This window comes from Ambystoma mexicanum, chromosome 1p (assembly GCF_040938575.1).
Source record: "Ambystoma mexicanum isolate Mex_15411 chromosome 1p, UKY_AmexF1_1, whole genome shotgun sequence".
Lineage (NCBI taxonomy): Eukaryota > Metazoa > Chordata > Amphibia > Caudata > Ambystomatidae > Ambystoma > Ambystoma mexicanum.
In genome coordinates this window covers 1,158,094,179-1,158,116,889 of record NC_090921.1, presented here as the reverse complement: position 1 = coordinate 1,158,116,889, position 22,711 = coordinate 1,158,094,179, and positions in this window count along the sequence as shown.

Sequence of the window (22,711 nt, the reverse complement as noted above, 5' to 3'; positions counted from 1 at the left end):
CCGCGCACCCCTGGAATACACGTACCCTGCTGAAATCGCGTGTGGCACTTCCCGCGCACCCCTGGAATACACGTACCCTGCTGATTTCGCGTGTGAAACTTCCCCCGCACCCTGAAATACACGCGATGGAATCGCGTGTGGAACTTCCCGCGCACCCCTGAAATACACGTACCCTGCAAAAATCGCGTGTGTAACTTCCCCTGCACCCTGAAATACACGTACCCTGCTGATATCACGTGTGGAACTTCACGCGCACCCCGAAATACACGTACCCTGATGGAATCGCGTGTGGAACTTCCCGCGCACCCCTGAGATACGCGTACCCTGCTCGCACGGGCCCAGTCGCGTGTGGAAATTCCCGCGCACCCCTGTAATACACGTACCCTGATGGAATCGCGTGTGGGACTTCCCGCGCACCCCTGGAATACACGTACCCTGCTGATTTTGCATGTAAAACTTCCCCCGCACCCCGAAATACACATACCCTGATGGAATCGCGCGTGGAACTTCCCGCGCACCCCTGAGATACGCGTACCCTGCTCGCACGGGCCCAATCGCGTGTGGAAATTCCCGCGCATCCCTGAAATACACGTACCCTGCTGTAATCACGTGTGTAACTTCCCCTGCATCCTGAAATACACATACCCTGCTGATATCGCGTGTGGAACTTCACACGCACCCCAAAAAACATGTACCCTGATGGAATCGCGTGTGGAACTTCCCGCGCACCCCTGAGATACGTGTACCCTGCTCGCACGGGCCCAGTCGCGTGTGGAAATTCCTGCGCACCCCTGTAATACACGTACCCTGATGGAATTGCGTGTGGGACTTCCCGCGCACCCCTGGAATACACGTACCCTGCTGATTTCGCGTGTGGAACTTCCCCCGCACCCTGAAATACACGTACCCTGATGGAATCGCGTGTGGAACTTCCCGCGCACCCCTGAAATACGCATACCCTGCTCGCACTGGGCCAATCGCGTGAGGTACTTCCCGCGCACCCCAGTGATACACGTAGCCCGCTTATGTGCTGGTACAGGGTTAGCGCAGCCCTTTGCACTGGATTGGGTATATTGATGGCTTTTCCCTGCACGAGAGGCGTTCTTGGGGGCGTAACTGGCGCTGCTGCAGGGTCGCTGCGCCACTGTGCGCCACGGCTGGTTTTGGTGGCTGGAATCCATGAATACGCTGTGCGCGGAAATGGATTTTAGTGCACGCGGCTGGCGCAGGGATTCGCACGCGCACATTGTGCGCCAGCCGCATGCGCCACTTGTGCGCTGAATTCTATGAATTACCCTCTAAATAGCTTAGAAAACTCTATCTCCGGGACAGCTGGTCTAGAGAAATTATTAAAATTATCTTTAAACTATAGAGTAATGCTTAAACGTAACCTTGACGTGGGGCAATGACTAGTTAATGGAGCACTTGGTACAGTTGTTGGCTTTCAAACATACCCACGTGACAACAACATTCAATTTGTCAATATTATCTTTGACAAACTATAAGAAGTTAAAAGGATAGGACACTCAACAGCCCGCTTCCTTCTTTTCAAAGACATGTATGTACATAGAGAACAATGTTCACCAACTCTAGCACACGCAGTTACCATTCACAAATCACAAGGTCTTACCCTAGATAAAGCATTAATAGATATTGGTATCACAGTCTTTAAAGAAGGCATGAGCTATGTAGCACTATCACACTTACGTACACTTGAGGGGCTATTTCCAATCAAGTTTGATGCAAGTAAAGTAAATGCAGATATTCCTTGCATTCTAGAATACAATAGGCTGCGTTCACTCTACACCCCCATGTAAAAACCTATCCTGTTCCACAAAAAGCAAAACGTTGCAAAAGAAAACTACTTCAAACTGAAATGATACAGGAAATCACTGCCATCCCTCCAAAGAAAAAAAAGAAACTAATACTTCATCAAGTACCAACACCGAAGAAGAATCTACTGGTCAAAGTAACTCAACTTCTTCTTCAAGGAAGCAGCACACACTGCGAACAAATTACTTCGACACCGAACTGTCAGGTCCATTCAAATTTCCAAATATAACTGCTGTAAATTGCTATGCAAATGTAGCAATAAATATTCCATTCCAATTGCCACCAATTATTGAGAACATTTACTTACACAGTGGAGACCAAATGTGTTTGCAAATGTTAGTCCTTCATAGAAATGCAACCAACAATCCTGACAACACTTACCGTATTCAGGGAATAAGACAAGAATTGGACTACTGTGCTGGAATTGTCAAATTCATTATAAACTCACAAGTAGATCCATAAGAATTTCTAATGTACTTACTACAGTTAGTGGAAAACAAAAACATACCTATAAATGAAATCTTTCAGATTTCATACATGCGGAAACATACATGCACTCTCTGCAGCCATGTGGCACAGGAACAAGTCCCTAATGAACGCTTTGTGTATGTATCCATACCTAACTGTGAATCCATTCCATTTCAGCAACTTGTACAAAATGCAAACCATGGCAGATTATGTACTACATGCAATTCAGATAATCGCTCCACCTTACAAATACAGACACATAGTAAATACGTAATAGTAATGCTTTTACGTTACAATGCAGATGGTACCAAAAACAACTGTAAACTGACTGGATTCACACTTGGTCAAGTAGCACTTGGTAAGAAAACCTTCCCAACAATAGGTATAATCTACCACGCTGGAACCACAACCAATCCAGGTCACTACACTGCATATATAAAAAAGAATTGTGGATGGTTTGAATGTAATGATAGTACCATTACTCTAAAGCAGAGATTACCAGCAAATCTGGTAAACGCTTACTTAATATTCTTAAAACCAAAATATAATACATAATCTGTGTATGAACATAATCAAAACTTAAACATGTATCTAACTGCCCCAAAATTCTGCAACAAGCTAACAGATAAATAAATACCACTAAAATGTAACAAGATATGCACAGTTAGAATATACCAACAGGTATCTAACTGCCCCAAGATTCTGCAACAAGCAAACATATGAATAAATATCACTAAAATCAAACAAGAAATAAACAGAATACGCCAACAGGTATCGAACTGCACCAACAAATCTGAAACAAGTAAACAGATAAATAAATGCCACTAAAACCAAACATGAAATATACAGTTAGAATATGCCAACAAGTATCTAACTGCCCCAAAAATATGTAACAACCCAACAGATAGATACATAGCATAACATTTGAAATAAACAATTAGAATATGCCAACAGGTATTTAATTGCCCCAAAAATCTGCAACAAGCCAACAGATAAAAGATTAGCAAGAAACAAGAAATACACACTAAAACAATGAAAGGAATATATTGTACCACAACATAGAAGGTTTTTTTTTTTTTTTATCCAGCATGGATTTCTTTTCCCACAGACCCAATGATTTAGAAAACAAACACAGAAACTGAGCAAATTGTGTAGTACACAGGTTTGAACTATAGTACTTGTAAAGTACTAAATATGAGGGTAAAAAAACAGAAATTCCTATTATGCAATGCAATAACTCATTATGAACTAACTACTCTAACATGTGATCTTTTCTTTTATTACAGAGATCGAAAAAGTGTGTCTGGTCCAGTTACCCATGTCATGAAAAACTGCATACAACCACAAAAAACTCAACCTGTAAGTATAAAATAAATAGACTCACAAACACTGCAGTCCTTGTTACAAACTCTACAATCTTAACTTCATAGCCTAGCCAAAACTTCACATACAAACTCTACAAATGAAACAGTACACAAACCTTTGAGTTGTGGATATTTGATGGGTGTTTGATTCTATGGGTGTGTTATGCTGTGGTGGTTGTGGCCAGGGCCTAGAGTCTTGGGTGCATGGCCTACAGCATAACACACCTATACTACCAAACATTTTGACTGTGGTATGTGGGCTGTTTATAGGGGATATTAATTACAATCAATGCCCTACTAACAACCCAAAAACAACATCATACTAAAGTAAAATAGCCAGTAGTGCATTTATTATGTCCGCGGACAGCCGCGAAGACAGCGGACATGGCGAACACATCAGGGGCACCTGCCACCTAAACAAATACAGTATTTGACCCATCTCTTACTCCCCAACCCTCCCCAAGCACTTCTACACACGAACACTCTCCCCAAAATTGCATTTTGCCTCTGTTCGCTGCCGCAGTCTCGGCACATCGAAGATGGCGAGTGCATCAAAACAATGTGATGCACCTCATGCCTCACTCCAGCCAATCAGCGGACATGTTGCATGTCCACAGACATGACACAAGTCTATTAGCCAATCGGTGTCCTGTCCGCGGAGCAAACAGGGAAGTGTGTCCGTGGAGTGGACATAGATATCACACATTTCTTTGCCTTATATTTTGGTCATTTAAAAAAAAAACGACTGGACGGATTTACACCAAATTAACAAAAGCACGCTTTTGGGACTAAGCCTCCGCTCCTGCTGCAAATTTGGTGAAAATCCGTCCAGCGGTTTGAGCTGTAGGTGTGCACAAAAGTTTGTTTCCCATTATATCTATGGGAAAAAAATACATTTTGGGACACCCTCTATAACTTTGTCACCCCTGGACCAAACCTCACCAAAATTTCAGAATGGGCCATATACTTTTTTTGCAAAGTCATACCACTACACTAATGACCACCTATGTCCACCAACTACTCTCCTCCCAAACATAAAAACAAGAGCACTCCGCCTATCTGCACAGACAGCTCAGAGACACCCCCGGACTGGCATAGCCTATCTACCTTCGGAAAGCCTTATGCAATAAATTGTGCAAACCAAACATCAATTTAGCACCCCACCACCTGCCTCACGACCTGCTGTGGGACTCCTCAGAAAACTTAGACTATCCTCACACTCCATCCATCAACCCAATAAGTTACAAACAACAAGCATGCATAACCAAAAAAAGCTTAAGACTCATAGCCCTCCAAATGTGAGGCCTATCCTACACTCTAATACTAATCTGACCACCGTCAAAGAACCTCCCAACCAGATCTTGAATGATCCACTGGCACATACTGCTGAAGTTAATCACCTATCAGAAGCTCACACCCATCTAAAAACTTAGCCACCTCGAATGACACCCTACTAAAAGGAGCACTTATCAACACTAGGTCCATTACCGCCCATTCACTGGACATTGCTGGCGTAATTAAAACTAATGACCTTCATCTTATAGCAGTCACTGAAACATGGCTCCATAATGCCTCAGGCCCCCACCTCTCACTGGCCATCCCTGAGGGGTATTCCATATTTAGGAAGGATAGAGTAACAGCAAAAGGAGGCAGGGTAGCCTTAATAGCGAAGAAAGCTTTCAATATAAGAGTCGCAACCAAATTCCCCTTCACTGCAGGTGAAATTATTACACTAGAAATAAACCTTACCCCTACCTGTACACTCACTTTACATATCATCTATAGCCCCCCAGGTGCCTTGACTACTTTTGAAGATGACATTACATCGCTACCATCACATAATATGAAACCTTTGTCCAAAGTCATCATTATGGGCGATTTCAATCTAGGCTTGAATGACCCTCTAGACACGCTAACTCTATGAAAGCCTGTTGACCTTGCACTGCCTTCACATTTTCTGACACACATCATGAAGTACTTGTACATGTAGAGAGTGAGTAACGTACAAATTTGCTGCACTGCACCGACCCACTTCTGTGCAAACTGACACCATCTACATGCCTAATCACTGAAGCAATGTCAAGTTGACCCAGCATGCATGGCAGGTTCTATTTTGTGTGTGTGTGACATGTCTGCTAGATGTGTTTGGTGTCTGTGTGATGTCTGTGTGTGTGTGTGTTGTGTGCTTCTAACATGTGTAGTGACAATTTTTCTCTCTACTTTTCAGATGATGACGCAATGAAGCCAGAGGATAGTGTTGTCATGCCAGGCACAGGGTTGTTATCACTACAGCAACCCGGCACAAGTGGGGGTAGTGGGGTGGTAGGCCACGAAAACCCACAAGTGCTACAGTCCATCTTGTCTCTGGGTGGCAATGAGTGCAGCCCTGATGAACACTCTGACGTCCATGTCGAGTTGGATGTGCATCAGGTCCATATGTCAGGTGTGAGTAATTCTGATGTGGGCACTCCTCTGTCCGCGACACCTGCACTGAGGGGGTCAGACAGTGTTGGAACCTCCCCCTGTGGAGGATCAGAACACAGGGTCACCCTCCACACCAGTCACTGATGTGCCTGGGACATCACGTCGATGGGGGCATGTAGTCGTGCAGCCGCGGGCGGTGCCAAAACAACGAGGACACCCAGTCCTTGGTTCCCAAAGGGGTCAAGCCCAGCAACGCGGTCACCGCGCGCAACCGCAGTATACTGAGTGGGAGCAAGACATGACTGTCAATTATGAACGGCAGGGGGCAGCAATGGAGAACATCGATGAGAGCATGGAGCGTGTGGCCCAATCCGTGCTACCCCCTGCTAGGCAGGTGCTTCTCCAGCAGCAGGCAGCACGGTCCACGGCCCGCTCGCTCAAGCTTGGCATGGCAGCCTCAGACAGGGCACGCCAGGCTGAAATGTCTCTGTGTAAAGCAAATGCTGCTCACGCAGAGGCGCACATGAAGGCCCTGAGGCAGGAGTATGCTTCCCTCAGATCCACTCTGGATGTCCTTACGAGGTCCCAGAGGGAGCGGGCAGAGGAGAGGTTTGCGCAGCTTGAGTGTACCATCTCGGCTGAGCTACATGCTTGCCGGGAGGTGCAGGAGTTGTCCAGCCAGGCCTTGCAGGAGGAACTCTGTGTTACATGTGCAACCTTGCAAGAGGAAGCATGTGTATCACGTGAGGTTCTGCATGCAGACCTACGTGTCATCGCCACACAGAACCAGGCTCACCCATCCGGCAGACTTGCTGCCGACGAGGGGCAAGCTGCGGCTAGGCGTGGTCAGGCTCCTTTGTCACGTCCTCTTTTCCAGGAAGAGCCAGACTCGGATGACAATGTATCTCCCACATAGGTCGGGGTGTGCAGGTGTTGAGCACATGGAGGTTTTTTTTCCCCTCAACATCATCGCATGTGGGTGTTGAGCAGTACCCTGTACCTCCCCCCTCCTGGGTTCCTCTCCCCCCGGGTCGTATGTGCCATTTTTGATTTTTCTTTTAGTTTAGTTAGTTTAGTTTCAATTTGATAGTTAGTTTAATTAGGTAATGTAGGTTTGTAATAGTTAGTGTAATTAGTTAATATAGGTTAAAATTACTTGTCTATTGTGCTTTCATGTGACGGTGTGGTGCTTTGTGGCTTTTGAAAGCATCCACTGTCTGTTCCAGCTGGGCCCTTCAAGCTTGTCTTGTGTATGTGTTTGCAGCATGGGGTCCTGACTCACATATGCCACTCCTGCTACCCTTATCCTTGGGCTCGCAAGGATGGTTCGGTGTAACAGCCTATTACACAAGGGCTTTGGACTGTCATATCTGTGGCATGTCTGCTGCTGTCCAACTTGTGTTAACACCCCTAGTGGGGATGATAGGGGTGTTATTGACCACTGTTCTTCTTTCGCTAGATGGGGGGGTTTCATGATTCATGTGTACATTCATTGCTATGCATTGTTTAGTATGTTTCTTATCTTTACTGTACATGTGCTTGTTGCAATTCATGCCGTAGATAATGTGTACCACACTTTGCCTGTGAAAGACCACTGATGGTGTGATTTCTGATGTACATCTCTGACATGGTCCAGTCATGAAATTCCTGAAGAGACACACACAGATGATTTTAAAGCATTAACCATGTGTTTCATGCCCTTTCTGCAGGGGGATGAGCCTCCAGACCACCTTTGCCAGCAGACATGGCCCATTGGATGTCTGTAAACTGGAAACGTTTGGTGGTGCCGACACGGGCATGTGTGCGCAAGCTGAGGCACAGGGATTGCGTTCATACATCCAAAAACAGCTGATGTGTTTCAAGGGACTCCAGGCAAGGTTAGCAGCACAAGGGGGCCACAACGCAGCAAACCTTTCACCAGGCCAGTTGCACATGCATGCTTAGTAGCAGAACTGACGGTGAGCTTGGACAAATATTGGTGTTGAAGCACATAATACAGCTGAAATGCTTTGGTGGACTAATGGCTAGTTGAGGGGAAAGTTGTCTGGGGCACCTGCAGGGGCAGTGGCACATACCTTCCGGTCCACCATGGTCCATTGAGACACTTGTATTAGCCATGTAGCATTCCAAGACATGGAAAGAAGCAGCTCACAGGGACAGACAGCAAGGGACAGACTCATGTGCAGTGCATTTCATTCCCATGTAGAATTTGACACATGCACTACGTACTTTATTTCGGTCATGGTGGAACACGACTTGTTCTGAAGTCATACGTTGCTATATGCGTCTGGCTGCTTACCCAGGGAACATTGCATGTTGTGTGAATCGTGACACGTTGGTCTTCCATTTGCCACGCACCCACCGGCGCCTGACTTACTGCATCGACAGTGTATGAACCATCACAGGGGTAATGTTACGTATGGGTACGAAGCATCCACACCAGATTGTTTGTTTGTAGAGTAGTTTGTTACTTTGGGGCATATATGGTGGTGTGTTTATGTTTTATGGGCACGCACAGATTAGTAACTGTGGCTCTCTTTGCAGCATTGAACGTCTCCTGTTACCGGACCTGAGAGTGTGCAGGCAGGAGGACAGCACTCACTCCAGAGATAAGTTTCTCTTTGTCTTCCATTTCAGTAATTTGTTACCATGTGCATGATGATCATGTTTGGTGTAATTGTGTATGTGTTAATGTGAGTAGTACAGGTTTGTGCATTTCCTACTTTCCCATGTCAATCCTACTCCCCTCTCCTGCCCCTCATTCCGGTTATCCGGTATAGCAATGCCTGTCCCGAGTGCATATCCCTGACTCTCCTTCACCACCAGGGTCTCAGAGGCCTGTGTGAGTTTGACTTTGCAGGCACCCAGACCACGGTGGGGGTGGTTGGTTTGTGCCACTCCTGCGCTTGTACACGGGAGCTGTGACAGTACACATCAGTTCGTGGTGCATCATTCTGTGTTATGTACCACACATGGTACACATCCTGTTGTGACATTGTTTTACTGTGCTACCTTGGTTGTTACATCATTGTGGTAGTACTTGGGCTTTGTGACGTACTGCTACTTCAAGTCATCTACTGGAGCCTCGTCTGGTTTGTTTTGCTGCCTGCAGGCTTTTTGCTTGGCTTCTTTGTTGGCCTGATTTGAGTTCTCTTTGATTTGGTGTTTTTGCAAGTCAAGGTGGCCTCTGAGGGTGCTGGACCCTTTTTACACACAAGGTGGAAGATGGTGACAAAGGGGAAGGGTGATCATGTGGTCAGGTGAACTTCAAGGATGAAGGCTACATAACCCAGGTGTAGTTGTTCAGTGGGTCATGGTGATTTGTGAGGGAGGAGGATGTTTTGTTGTTGACTGTTGCCTTGCCCTACAGTGTGATGCACACCCTGACATTGTAATTGTGGTATCCTATGTACATGATGTATTCTGCTGATCAATGCCTGTTCATGTGTTGTGTTTACCTTTCAGGTGTGAGGGAATAGCTGTGGCTTGACGTGCCGGGGTGTAAGATAGTCAATGTTCACATGTGATGTGTAGAGGACACTGATGGTCACTTGATTGCACATGCATATATTCAGTGCATGTCCCTACTGACCCACACACTCGCACTATGATCCACTACATGTACAACCACCCTTCCATGTCCACATGTATACTCTGTTTGCCTTCTGGTGCCCACTTGTCCCTGCAGCACATGATCTATGACCAATTGTGGATCCTGTACATGCGTAATTTTCTTTTTGATGTAGTTTGTCGCTTAGATGTGATGCTCAGGGTGTGCGTAACACACAATGGCTGTTCACTATGCTGTGCCCTGAGCAGTGTGTTGCAGGAGGTGGACACGGCACACAGAAGCTGCAGTGTTGATTTTGCAATGCACAATGTGCATATAGATAGGCATTCATTGTTATGTTACAGCTACAACTGTTGGAATGCATTTGGGTATGACTTCTTTTGGGTGGGAGGTTGTTGGTCAGTCATTTCAGCTGATTCCATGTCAGGAATCATTGTCTGATGCCAATTTACATTTTTCACATGTCAAAGTGTACCTTATTGGTACTGTGTTGGTGTATAGCTATTGCTTGCCATGTCATGTTGTGGTTTGGGATGGTTTGGGTGACATACCAGTGATAGTCATGGCCTGTTTTTCAGGTCTGTGTGATTCACACCTTGCATGTGTGCCTTTTGGTCACACAGGATTGCTTATGTTTAAGTAGCGAGAGATGCACACAATGTGGCACTTCCATGGCAACATTCTCAGGGTGGTAAGGTTGTGACAGTTGACTGTCTCTTTGTCATCATCGATTGTCACCTGGTATGTGCCAGGCCTTTGTGTACTCCGCAGGGGTGGGAGTTTAGGTGAAATATGTGGCCACAAGCTTGGTCCGGGCTTCCTCGCCACTTGCCCTATCCCCTCGCATGGGCAGCACCTGTGCCAGTGGTTGGGGATGTGGGGCACCATCATGTCCACTGGTACACCTGCCGTGTTGCAACATTGTGCAGGGCACATGCTGCCACAATGATCCTGCACACTACTGGGGGTGCGTAGAGTAGCTGCCCATCAGAGCGGTCAAGGGAGCGGAAGCGTGACTTGAGCACTCCGGATGTGCGCTCCACTATGGCCCTGGTTGCAATATGGGCCGCGTTGTATCTTACCTGGGGTGGTGTGGTGGGGTTCCGGATTGGCGTCATCATGTGCTTGCTCAGAGGGTAGGCACTGTCCCCTGGAGAGGTGATGATGGTTGTGATTATTGGGGTTTGTGTATTTGTGTGTGTGTGACATGCATGCATGTGCACGATCATTTGTACTCACCTAGGAGCTATGTGTCACCATGCTGCCCAGCTTCCAGGTCCCGGCTCAGGGTGGACATTCTGTATATGAAACTGTCATGGGTGGAGCCAGGGTAGTTTGCATAGACAGAGATGATGATTCCCTTCGCATCGCATTCCATCTGCACATTGATGGAATGCCAGTGCTTGCGGTTTTGGTAGATGTGCTCAGTGGCCCTAGGTGGACATAAGGCCACATAGGTGCTATCTATGGCTCCAAGCACTTTGGGGAAGTGTGCCACCCTGTAAAAGTCCTGGACAACGGCCTGCCTTTCTGCGGGTGTTCTGGGCATGTATATGTGCCTGCGGACTGAGGGGCGTGCTGTCATGATTGCCAAGACCTGGTGTAGGCAGCGTGACTGCGTGGCCTGTGAGACCCCCCACCACTATGGCAGTAGTCCGCTGAAATTACCCAGTGGCCAAAAAATGCAGGACATTGAGCACCTTCTCCAAGGGGCTCAATGCTTGCGAGCAGAGGGTGGGGGATTTAAGGTCATCTTCCCACTCCCTAACCAGGTCTAGGATGATACGAGATGGAAACCTATATCTGCCGTAGACCTGGTCGTCAGGCATCCCAAAATGGCTTGTCCGGGGTGAAAAAATGCGGGCCCTGGCTATTCTCCTCTTCCAGCGGTGTCCCACGATCAGTGCTGCGACAAATGGGGCATTCATCGTAGCTCTATATACATGTTTGTTGTTTGCGTGCACTTTTATACTGTGTGCGGGGACGTTTCTGCCTGCCTTCGTGTGGCAGACGCGTTGACGCCTATGCGCGTCTTTTGCCATGCGCAGGTTTCCCGCATTCAAATCCATGAATACGGGTTGTTCGCGTGCATGTGGGCGTTCCGTGTAGTTCCCTGCAGTACTTCCCCAGTTGCGCCTTCTTTTTCACACGTTGTTCCCCATTCCGCATGTTACGCCCCATGTTACGCCCACTTTTGTTGTGTGTGCAGCTATGTGCGCTTTCGCTGTGCGCATAGCACACGCCGTTTGATGACATGGGCGTCCGCATGCACCACGCAGGATTTTAGCACACATCTCAGGGTTTACACGCGCACAGACATCCATGAATCGATGTGCGCAACTTTTGCACACTTGCGCTGCGATTCACCCACTTTTGCATGCTTGCGCAGTGCACATTTATTCCATGAATCGGCCCTTCTTCAAAAAACAAGTTCCCCAGAGCCGTCGAAACTCACCACCCCCATCTTTCCTTGACTCCTTGTTACAAATAACAGCAACCTGCTATACAGTGCTCTCTTACGTTGTGCAACATAGAAGACACAACAGAACACACGAGTCAGATTTGTATCTTTGGAAATCGTTATTTACTATTAACAGCTGGGGTGGGGAAAAACTACTATTATTACAAAACACAATATTCCTTTATTTGAATAGTCTAAACAAACAGTGATGAGCTAAGGTCAAGTATAAACTGCTGCGCTCTTAATATAATAATTTAAAAAAATGGAAAAACGAAACCGGGCCCTAGGATTGGAACCGTCCTTGCTAAAATCTGTCTATTATTGTGATGCCCTTGTTGTTAGTGCAAGGTCACAGGGTATGTTTTGAGGTGAAACCCATGCCTTTTTATTGGTACAATAGGGGGGTTTTCCTGGATACCCCGCAATTTGTTGTTTTTGAAAAAAGAAGATTTTCCACTCTGAGTTTTTAGTGATAAGTACAGGTTTTTATTAATCAATTGTGGTGTGGGCTCATGGTCCCAATTGAGTTCAGCTGACACGTGTTTCAACCTGTAGGTTTTTATCAAGGCTAATAGTAGTTGTCACTTGCCCCATGTGGGGTCCTGTATCAGGTGTGGGTCAGTCCTGTGTATCACAGCTGGGCTCCTGTTGGGCCCTGAGTTCAAAATAGCTTGGAGCTGGTGCGTTTTAACCCTGTTGTTTTGAACAGTTTTACAGTTAGGCATCACGTTTACATTGAGCATGTAAAACCCACGTTTTGTTTCATAGTTTCACGTACTTGCCTATTTTCTTTAATGTATTTATTTCTATGATAGATTCTGCACTTCTTTTTAAGGGAGGCGGGCCGGACGATGGATGAATGTCTGTTTTTCGAGTCGAGTGCCTGTGCGATGTGTGCCAGACTGGTCTGTATGTCAGGGTGCGTCGGAAAACCAGGATACTCTGCGCTATTTTGATGGAGAAACCCTGAGTCTCCGAGCTAAACCCGCAGGTTAGTCAGGTATGTTTCCATGGCGAATCGTTTCTCCCCTTCAGTGTGTTCAGCAGTGAACTATGATATTCTTCTGCAGTTGCTGATAACTTCCTCAATGGTTGCATCCAGGGACCTGCGGCCATTTTGTCTTTAGATTTAAGGTGTAAACCACTTTCCAGGCACGTGGATCTACGAGGCCTCCCCTCGCAACTTCCTCAACTGTCTCCACTCACGAGTCATTCAGAGATAGTATGCTGACCCTTTACAAGCTAGATGGGAAGGGTTTTTATAAGGTTCGTGTTTGGGCCTAGCTTCTGGGTCTTGGCTGAACCAACAACACCCGAGCAGGCAATTTAGGTTGGGAAAGTCAGCCAATGGAGTCAGTCTCCAAATAGTGACAATGTGTATCTTGATGGTATTTCAGGCTCGTCCTGCTCCCCATTCCACCTCAGGCACGGCAGGCACTCAGCACTTGGACACAAATAATATACAAGAGATCAGAAGAAGTGGTTGCAATGCAAACACACACCAGTGCATGGGAGGGTGCTCACTGCTCTGCTCCTCCCAGGCCTGGATCATCCTTATGTACAATGGAGTAGCTAAATCTATTCTTCACCCATAAACCAGAATGCGTAATGCACTTATGATAGCAAACAGGACATTTCGCAGAACAGGGGAACGAAGCCTGCAGCTGCTAAAGGCACAGAGAAGCCTTGGGATTTGAGCCAGCTGCTTCATCACTGGGTATTTCTCAGGAGGTGCTCGGGCCTGAGGCATCACACATTCCACCGCTCCGTGACCTCGCCTGGCATGGGTGTTTCAGCTGTTAGGCCAGTCTCTTAGACATGTCTGTAGGCCAATCTCCTTGCATCAGATGCACCTCAAATAAACCAAAAGAAAGTGCAGCTTCAGATATGGTAACAGATGAGACAACACTACTGATGGCCCTGTCTCCCTCTTTGGCTCTTTGAAACCTAATGAACAGAGACATGCTCAGAGGCTACAGGAAATCCCCTATATTACACTTCCAGGGTGTATGTCGCTGATCAGGTGATCCCCCCCTAATCACTGCTGCTCCTGCAGTGCCTGCTAAATGTGTGCTGAACTATTTGACTGTGCCACAATTGTAAACATCCATACATTTAAACGGATAATAGCATGCTCCAGAAATATACACACTGAATTTAGTTTGCAAGGTGTGGCAGTACGAAGATTGCAAGATTTGACTTCGGAAGAGAAGGTCACTTATGGACTCACAACTTGCTCAGTGCGTTGCTTCACAACTGCACGTGTACTTGTGTATTCAACACAGTTTTACATGACACATTATTAGGGTCGTTGAGGCTTTATATGGCATATAAAGGCCCCAAATGCACATGAGGGGATATTTATTTATTTTTATTTATTTGGATTTGTATAGCGCACATCTGCCCAGGGACATCATGGCGCTGAAGGCAATCTTAACTTGTTACAGGCATACATGGTATATCTATAGAAAACAATGCAGAACATGTTCGCATATAGGTAAGTTGGGGTGGAGATAGTTAAACAATGTGGTTTTGAGTAGTCTGAGGAAGATATGGTATGAGTTTTCGTTCCTAAGCGCGCCAGGGAGTGCGTTCTAATTTTTGGGTGCTAGGTGTTGAAAGCTCGACCCCCCCGGCTTTGCTTCTTTTAAATGTGGGTACGTAGGTCTGATTGGTCATGTGTGACTTAGTGAATCTAGTGGATGTGTTAAGGGTGATTCTTTCGGAAAGATAGGGCGGAGCCTTTGTGGAAAGGCATCTGTGGGTGATGGCCATGGATTTGAATAGTATCCGTTCTTTTATTGGTAACCAGTGTGCTTCTTTTCTGGCTTGGGAGATGTGCTCACTTTTGGGGATGCTTAGGGCTGCTCTTAGGGCATTGTTTTGTGTGACTTGCATTTTTTTAAAGTTTTGTACAGATGTGCCCAAGAAGAGGGCATTGCAATAGTCCAATTTGGTACCTACTGTGGCTCTTGCTACGACCAGGCAGATTTTAGTGGATAGGAAGGGTTTAACAGCATTGATTATCTTAGTGGTGAGTGCGTCAGAGGAAGCTATGGCATTGACTTGCCCTGTCATGGAGAGAGTGGAGTCAAGGTATACGCCTAGCGTTTTTACTGCAGTGGAGACTGTGATGGTGGAGTTATCTATGTTAAAGGATTTGCACTGCGGTGGGAGTTTGTTTAGTGTTTCTTGGGTGCCAACTAGTAGGATCTCTGTTTTGTCCCCGTTTAGGCAGAGGCCATTGGCTGCCATCCAGGTTTGGATGGCTGTATAGATCTTGGTTAATGCTGCTGCGTCTTGTTCATAGACCCCTGTGAGAGGGAGCAGGACTTGCGTGCCATCAGCATAATTGGTGTATGCTGTGTGAAGACGGTCCAAGTCATTGAACAGTGGGAGGGTGAAGAGTTTGTATAGGGTGGTTGCGGTGCAGGACCCTTGTGGGACGCCAAAGTGGATAGTGGTGGGGGTAGCGCTCGCAGAGTCTAAAAAGACTTTCATAATTCGAGCCTCGAGGAATGATTTGATCCAGGAGATGGCTTCTGGCGAGAAGTGGGCTTCATTTTTGAGTTGCGTGCCTAAAATATCGTGATTGACCAGGTCGAAGGCGGCAGATAGGTCTAGCAGGAGCAGGAGTGCAGGTTTGCCTTTGTCCATTATATCATTTAGTTGGATTTTGAGATCTAGTAGGGCCGATTCGGTCCCATGTCCCGGGCGGAAACCCGATTGCCTTTTTCCTAAAATGCAGTTTTCTTCCAGGTATTGCTGTATTTGTGTGTAGGCAACTTTGTCGAGGATCTTGAGCAGGAAGGGAACAGTTGTGATGGGTCTATAGGTGTTGGTGTTTTCGGGATCTAGAGTGGGTTTTTTGAGAAGAGGGCGGACCCAAGCTTATTTTAGGCTGGTTGGGATTGCGTTTGTGTTGAAGGATGCATTGATGAAAGTTTTAAGAAATGGTGCTAGTGTTTCTACGCAGTCTTTAACTAGTTTGGCGGGCCGGCATCGCCTTTACAGTTAGAAGGTTTGATTCTGTTAACGATATCGATTACCTCTTTATCTGAGACTTCTCCGAATTTGAATGGAGTAAAGAGATTTGTCTTTATGTTCTCAGTCACAGTTTCCGTATGGGATGCTGATAGGATGTGCTGAGTGAGATTTTTGTGATTGTCTAGGATTTTAACTTGGAGGAGTTTGATTTTGTTTATGAGGGCGGACTGTATCGTGTTACACCATGCTTGGTCCTTAACAACCTCTTGAGACTTAGTAGCCGGTGTGGATAGCTCCCTGAAGATGGCAAAAAGCTATTTGGATTCTGAGGTGGCGTTGGAGATTCTTTCGTTGTAGGACACGGATTTGGCTGCTATGATACTTTTTTGTATTGGGTGGCCAGTGATTTGTAGGAGGATAGCGAGGATGTGTTGGGCGCACTTTGCCATAAGTTTAGGGCTTTGCGTTTTTTGGTTCATAGTTCTTTTAGTTCTGCTGAGAACCAGGTATTGGAGTGTCTGGTATTTTTGATTTTTTCTTTTGTAGAGGGGCAATGATATCTATGGCAGTGTTAATGGTGGATTTGTAGATATCCGCCAGCGCAGCTGGGTCAGATGTGGCAGGGAGGTTAGTGGTGAAGGTGTCTAGGTAGGGTGAGATATTTTCTTGGGTGATGCTCTTGGTGCTTCTGGCTAGGGCTGGAGGTGCTGGCTTGAGTTTTTTTTAAAGAGTTGTTAGGTGTAGGGATGAGGAAATGAATGAGAAAGTGGTCGGACCATGGGGTAGGTGTGATGGAGCTGATGTCGATGCCACAGTTGTGGTCAGCTATCCAATCAAGAGTACGTCCTTTGTTGTGGGAAGGATCGAGTACTTTTTGTTCAAAGCTCATTTCTCTGAGAGCTTGTGCTAGTGTAGTGGAGGGTCTATCTTTCTGGTCGTGGAGTCCCAGGTTAAGGTCTCCTAGAAGAATAGTTTTGGTAGTTGTTTTAAGATTTTCACCTAGTAGATGTGAGAGGTTGTCCTGAAAGTCCAGTATTGGGCCTGGTGAGCGTTATACTAGATTGAGGGTGATGGTGGTATTGGGAGAGCGTGCGATCTTGGCAGATAGAGAGTCTACGTTCTCCCCTAATTTTGAGGAAAGTTGTCTTATTTCTAGGTGATCTTTGACTATGAGGGCTACACCCCCACCTGTGGACAGTGTTCTGTCCTGTCAAAGGATGGAGTATCCTGATGGGATGGCTAGGGAGATGGCAGGGACGGCGGCATTGTGTAGCCAGGTTTTGGTGATGGCGAGAATGTCAAGGTCAAGGTTGGTAAGAAGGTCATGATTTTCAGTAGCGTGGGCAGGGATGGATCTGGCATTAATTAATGCACAATGTAAGTCGGGGCGTGGCAGTTGGGGTGGGGTGGTATTCTGCCCTTTGGCTGCCTTCTTGGTAGAGGCCAGTTTGTGCTGTTCTGAGGTTGGTTTGTTTCAGTTTTGGCTAGTTGGGTTTGTGGTGAGGATCTGGAGCGGAGGCCTAATATTTGACTTTTAGAGTTAGTAGCTCTGGGGCGCGTCGAGGGTGTGCTGGGTTTGTGATCAGTGGGTTTGGTGAAGAAGGATGGAAGGAAGGGCGTAGGGGGGATGAGTGCGGAGGGTGGGGGTGTGATGTTAGGCATGATAGGTGGGCACAAGGCAGCGATCAGCTATCAATCAATATTGGCTAAGTCTGGCAACACAGTGGCTGAGTCTGGCAACACAGTGGCTGAGTCTGGCAACACAGTGGCTAAGTCTGGCAACACAATGGATAGGTATGGGCAAGATAATAGCTAGGTAGAGCAGCCGGGCTACCCATGCAATTATCAAACATGCTCACTGCGAGAGTGATAAGCATGTGCAGGGCATAGTGGCATGCTTACAGTAACAGGCGCTATGTAGCAGGCAAAAATCTGAATAGTTAGATGTTAGGGCCATGAATACAAAGTCAGTGGCTGAGCAGAGATCTGAAGAGTGTTACCTTGGTATTGGCTAGCGTGGGTTGGTGTAGCTCAAGCAGGGGCCGTGACAAGCGGCATGACGGCTGGTGACAGGCTGAGGACAGGTGCTGGCCTTGTCTCCTCAGGCCTTGCTGACGTGGGCCGGCTTCGCCTGCCGGCTCACGTGATAGGCTGCAGAAGAAGGCCTGGGAGCCAATCTGTGTGATCAGGGGGAGCCTGGGGCTACTAGGACAACAAAGGATATTCGTTGCGTCGGGCGGCCATTATTAAATGCTTTTTTGCCTCGTGTTAGGCAATGGTGTCCTCTGCCAAGGCGCTGTGGATGCACACCAGTGCAAGGCAGTGGGGCTTGGGGCAGAAGGCAGGGTGCTATTAAGCACTATGGGGAAATTTTGAGACAAACGTTGTTAGGGATCCGACGCACGTTGTGGAGTGCGTTATTTCGTGGGATTGCATCCGCAATCTTCAGGACGCTTACCGCAGCGTCTGGATGGCATCAGACTGCCTCACTGCTCCTGCAGTGGTCCAGGGAGCTCCTGCTCCATAGAGGGCTGCTTCCGAGGGGGACATCGCATGTGACTAGGCCAGGCATATCTTGGTTGTTATTGAGGCATTAGTCCACAGCGACAGTGAGCAGCATTAGAGGAGCGTGTTTGTCTTGGTAAAACTGGAAAATCATTTTTATTCAGATGCGCAGAGTTCCCTGAAGACTTTGGGTGTCTTCTGTGTTGTGAGCAGAATAAAGTTATTGCAAATGGGAGGCCTGTGATGGTGTTTAAAGAGGGTTTTTAATAAGGTATTTTGTGATTGATTATGACACCTGAGGGAATCAAAAAAAGAAAACTCACCAGGAGAGACACAGGAAGGTACTTATCCGCAGATTCCTGCGGATTCCTGTATTGTGTAATACTATGGGCCTCATTACAGGTTTGGTGGTGTGGAAATGTGGCAGCAATTCCATTACCACCACTTTTCTCGCACCCCCAAATTACAAATTTGGCAGGAATTATTGAGTGGTAATTCCACCAATTATGGGGGGGAGTGGGGGATTTGAAACCCAGGGTCAGACTGAACGGAATAGCCACCACTTGTTTCCCACACCATTCAACTTATAATGGGGCCCTCGCGTATTTACCGTTCCAAATGCTGGTTGGCAGAGAGGGCACCCATTGTGCTCCAGTAGTTGTTACCCATAGTATGGTACTCAAAATTCTATACTTGGAAAAATGAAGCGCAGGGGACAGGGGTGTTGCTAGGTCTGGAAAAGATCAGGGGTAAGCCAATGCTGGGACTGTCGAGATTCAGGGCTAGCTATAGCCTTTTGGTTGTAGCACCTGAGCTTCTATCTGGGGCTACAACCAAAAGACCCGGGGCTATAGCCCCCTCAGCCCCACCCTAGCAACGCCTCTGGCAGGGGAAGGCCTGCAGGGATTGTAAACCGGGATTGAGCAGCAATGTCCAAGGCAAGTGCCACCTTTCTGCAGTGGTCGAAGTGTTCGAAAAGAGGTAGTGGAACTAGGTTCCCTGCTGGCCTGCACCCACTCCCCACAAACCCCATCACCACGTCCCCTCCCACCCACAATACAAACCCCAAACACATGCACCTGCTGTTTAAGGGAACGTTCAGTGTATTGCAAGCGCAAGTTTAAACTTCTATCTACACTTTTATTTAAAACAAAACCATTCCGCAACGATTTCTTTTTAAAATAAAAGTATAGGAACAGTAAAACTTAATTTAAAAAAGTAGAGGAGCACCGCTCCCGACCGCTCCGCTCACTTTGACCACGGCCTTTCTGCTGTAGCTCCCTGGCCTTGGACTGTTATTGTTTTGCACTGCAGTGATGCCGCTTAGTTCACAAGATCTTCTATCATATCAGAAATCCACAAATGCAGAACAATGTGGAGAATGCATATTTACTGATAACATGCGGGGCTGCAGGCAAGGTCTGCTGGGAAAGCAGCGTCGCCTGTCTGCTTAAGACCTTTGCTCAGGTTTGTCATAGGTGCATTGACACCTGAGGTGTGGATGTGTATCACTCACGACTACAGCACTACACTGCAGGCCATTTAAGTGACACACTAACCAGAAGTCCATCCTATTGTGGAGGCGGGCCTTACCAGAAAATAAAAAGAATGCGGTCTGTCCAGCATCCATTCTGTACATGCTGTAACGTTCCCTGCATTGTACCATTGAGCACCCGGAGAGCATGCATTCTAACAGCCCCTCCGAGAGAGGATTGGAAGAATTGAACAGCCGGCCGATCCCCTGATCCTCTCTCACTCTCTGGCTATCATTCTATCTCTCATACACACAAGCACACACAATCCAGTAAGAGACAGAGAGGACACCTCATTCTCCCTTAGACTCCTCTTATCTACCTATGGAGAACCGGGAAACTGCAGCCCCTGTCTGCTCGCCAGCATATGAGACAATGCTCACGCCTGATGCCCTCCCACTGCCAGATTATGTGGTGCCTGACAACACTGTGAACACCCTTCCTAAACCTGATGCCAGCCCCCCCATTAATGTATCCGGTGCCTGACAACACTATGTACGCCCTGCCAATCTACAATCCCCCTGCCCATTCTATGACCTTCAACTACCCATCGTACAGCACCAGCAATGGGCCGAGGCAGAATGTTGTAGTTACCACCCAGCCAACCATGGTCATGATTTCGAAGCAGTCCTACCAGCGTGATTACCTGGGTTGCTCCATATTCACTTTGCTGTTCTGATTTTTGCCCATCGGGCTCGTGGCTCTTACCTTCTCCATTAAAGTACAGTAGATTTTCAAAGATATTGAACTTCATTGTTGTCAGGTGCGTTGGTCCAAGTATGTCTGGGTCGCAGCATGAGACCCTGCACAATCATTGTCTGATGATCTTTGAGGTGCCTGTATACAGATGTGAACATTCCACAGTTAGAATACTTCAGGGTGGTATAGCATAGTGCATGATTAAGGTGCACAATTTGACCTATTGGTTGGTGTCTTGACTCTCACTATACTATTATAGTAGAAGGGATGACCAAAGCAGACGTGGACATTCTTTATCATTGATGCATGTGAGATCCCCATTTTAGAACTGCATGGCGGGCCCACCGGTGTGGATCGAGGTGAATTGTCAGAGACATACATTTTATGCCTCTCACCTTTGGGGCCTGACACCCTCTTACTAGTTGCAGTATGCATCACTCAAGCCAAACACCTCCCAAGGACTTCGATAGGACCCCTACAAACTGATGATGTGATTTAACGTCAAGGGAATACTCTACCAAAATATCTGAAATGACTAGTTGGACAGTCAGCAAGTTGAGCATTGTCCGGAGGTGTCTGGGGACGGGTGTTGAAATTATAGAGGTTACTGTTCATCCTGGTGGAGATGCATTGGCAGAGCTTTGCGTGAACCTCGGTGCTAGAATGGCAAAGGGGCTGTGCATTGGGGTCAACATTGTAGGGACTCGACCGGCACATGGCTCAAGCCAAGGGTACACGCGGGTGGGCGGAGTCCCCCACTTTTTTTTCAGAGGGCACCTTGATATGCTAATTTCTGGTGATGCCACATTCAATTGGTACGCTAATGTGTCCCCCCCACATTGGGCTGTTGGACTGTGATTTTCCGGCGACAGGAATGTTTGTGGGAGAAATCACCAAAGATGATTTGCTCTAAATAATCTTCGGTCATTTCTCCCCTAACATTCCCGATATGCCCAAACCCCTACCCAGCCCCCCAACATCCCCACCCACACCCCCAACACACCCCAACACACCCCACCCTCACCACACCCTCAACACACCCCTAACCCCCTACTTACCTTTCATTCCGACGTGCTGTATCCCTGCGGCACCGGTTCCCTTTCACTTACATGATCGGGAACCGGGGCCGCAGGGTCCTTTTCTTTTTTTTTTCTTTTACTTTTACTGTCGGGTCAGCTGCAGGGGTGTCCCCCACAACCCCTGTTCACTATATTGTAGAGTATAGTGAGTGGGATGTTGCTTGGGACACCCCCGCAGACCCTGTTTTTTCATTTTTTTTCACCCGGGTCCCCTATTACCTTTCATTCCGACTTGCTGTATCCCTGCAGCGTCGGTTCCCATTCAGTTCCATGATCGGGAACCGGGGCTGCAGGGTCCTTTTCTTTTTTTTTCCTTTTACTTTTACGGTTGGGTGAGCTGCAGGGGTTTCCCCCCGCAACCCTGCTCACTATACTGACAACCCCGTAGCCTGTGCAGCCTTTTTTTTGATGGACCCCACCAAAAGACCTAAACACATACCACAAAAAGTTTGAACTTTTGGTGGTTAGAACTTTTTGTGGTATGTGTTTTAGGTCTTTTGGTGGGGTCAGTAATTTGCCTTTGGTAATTTCGTCCTATACCAATACTGGAAGTCAAGAGTGATGAGAGCAAAGTAACCATATGTATTAAAAGAGAATGCAGCCATGCTGTGCATCTGCTCCAAAACCTGAACCCTGAAAATTGTTGCATACAGAATGATAAGGGTGGATCACTCATTTTCAGTAGGTGGAGAAGGAGATATTACGCCTTGCATTTTCATCTCCTTTCCCCCCCTCCACAAGACACAGGATGCTGAGATCGCCTGTATTTTACACATTTTGCTGTAATT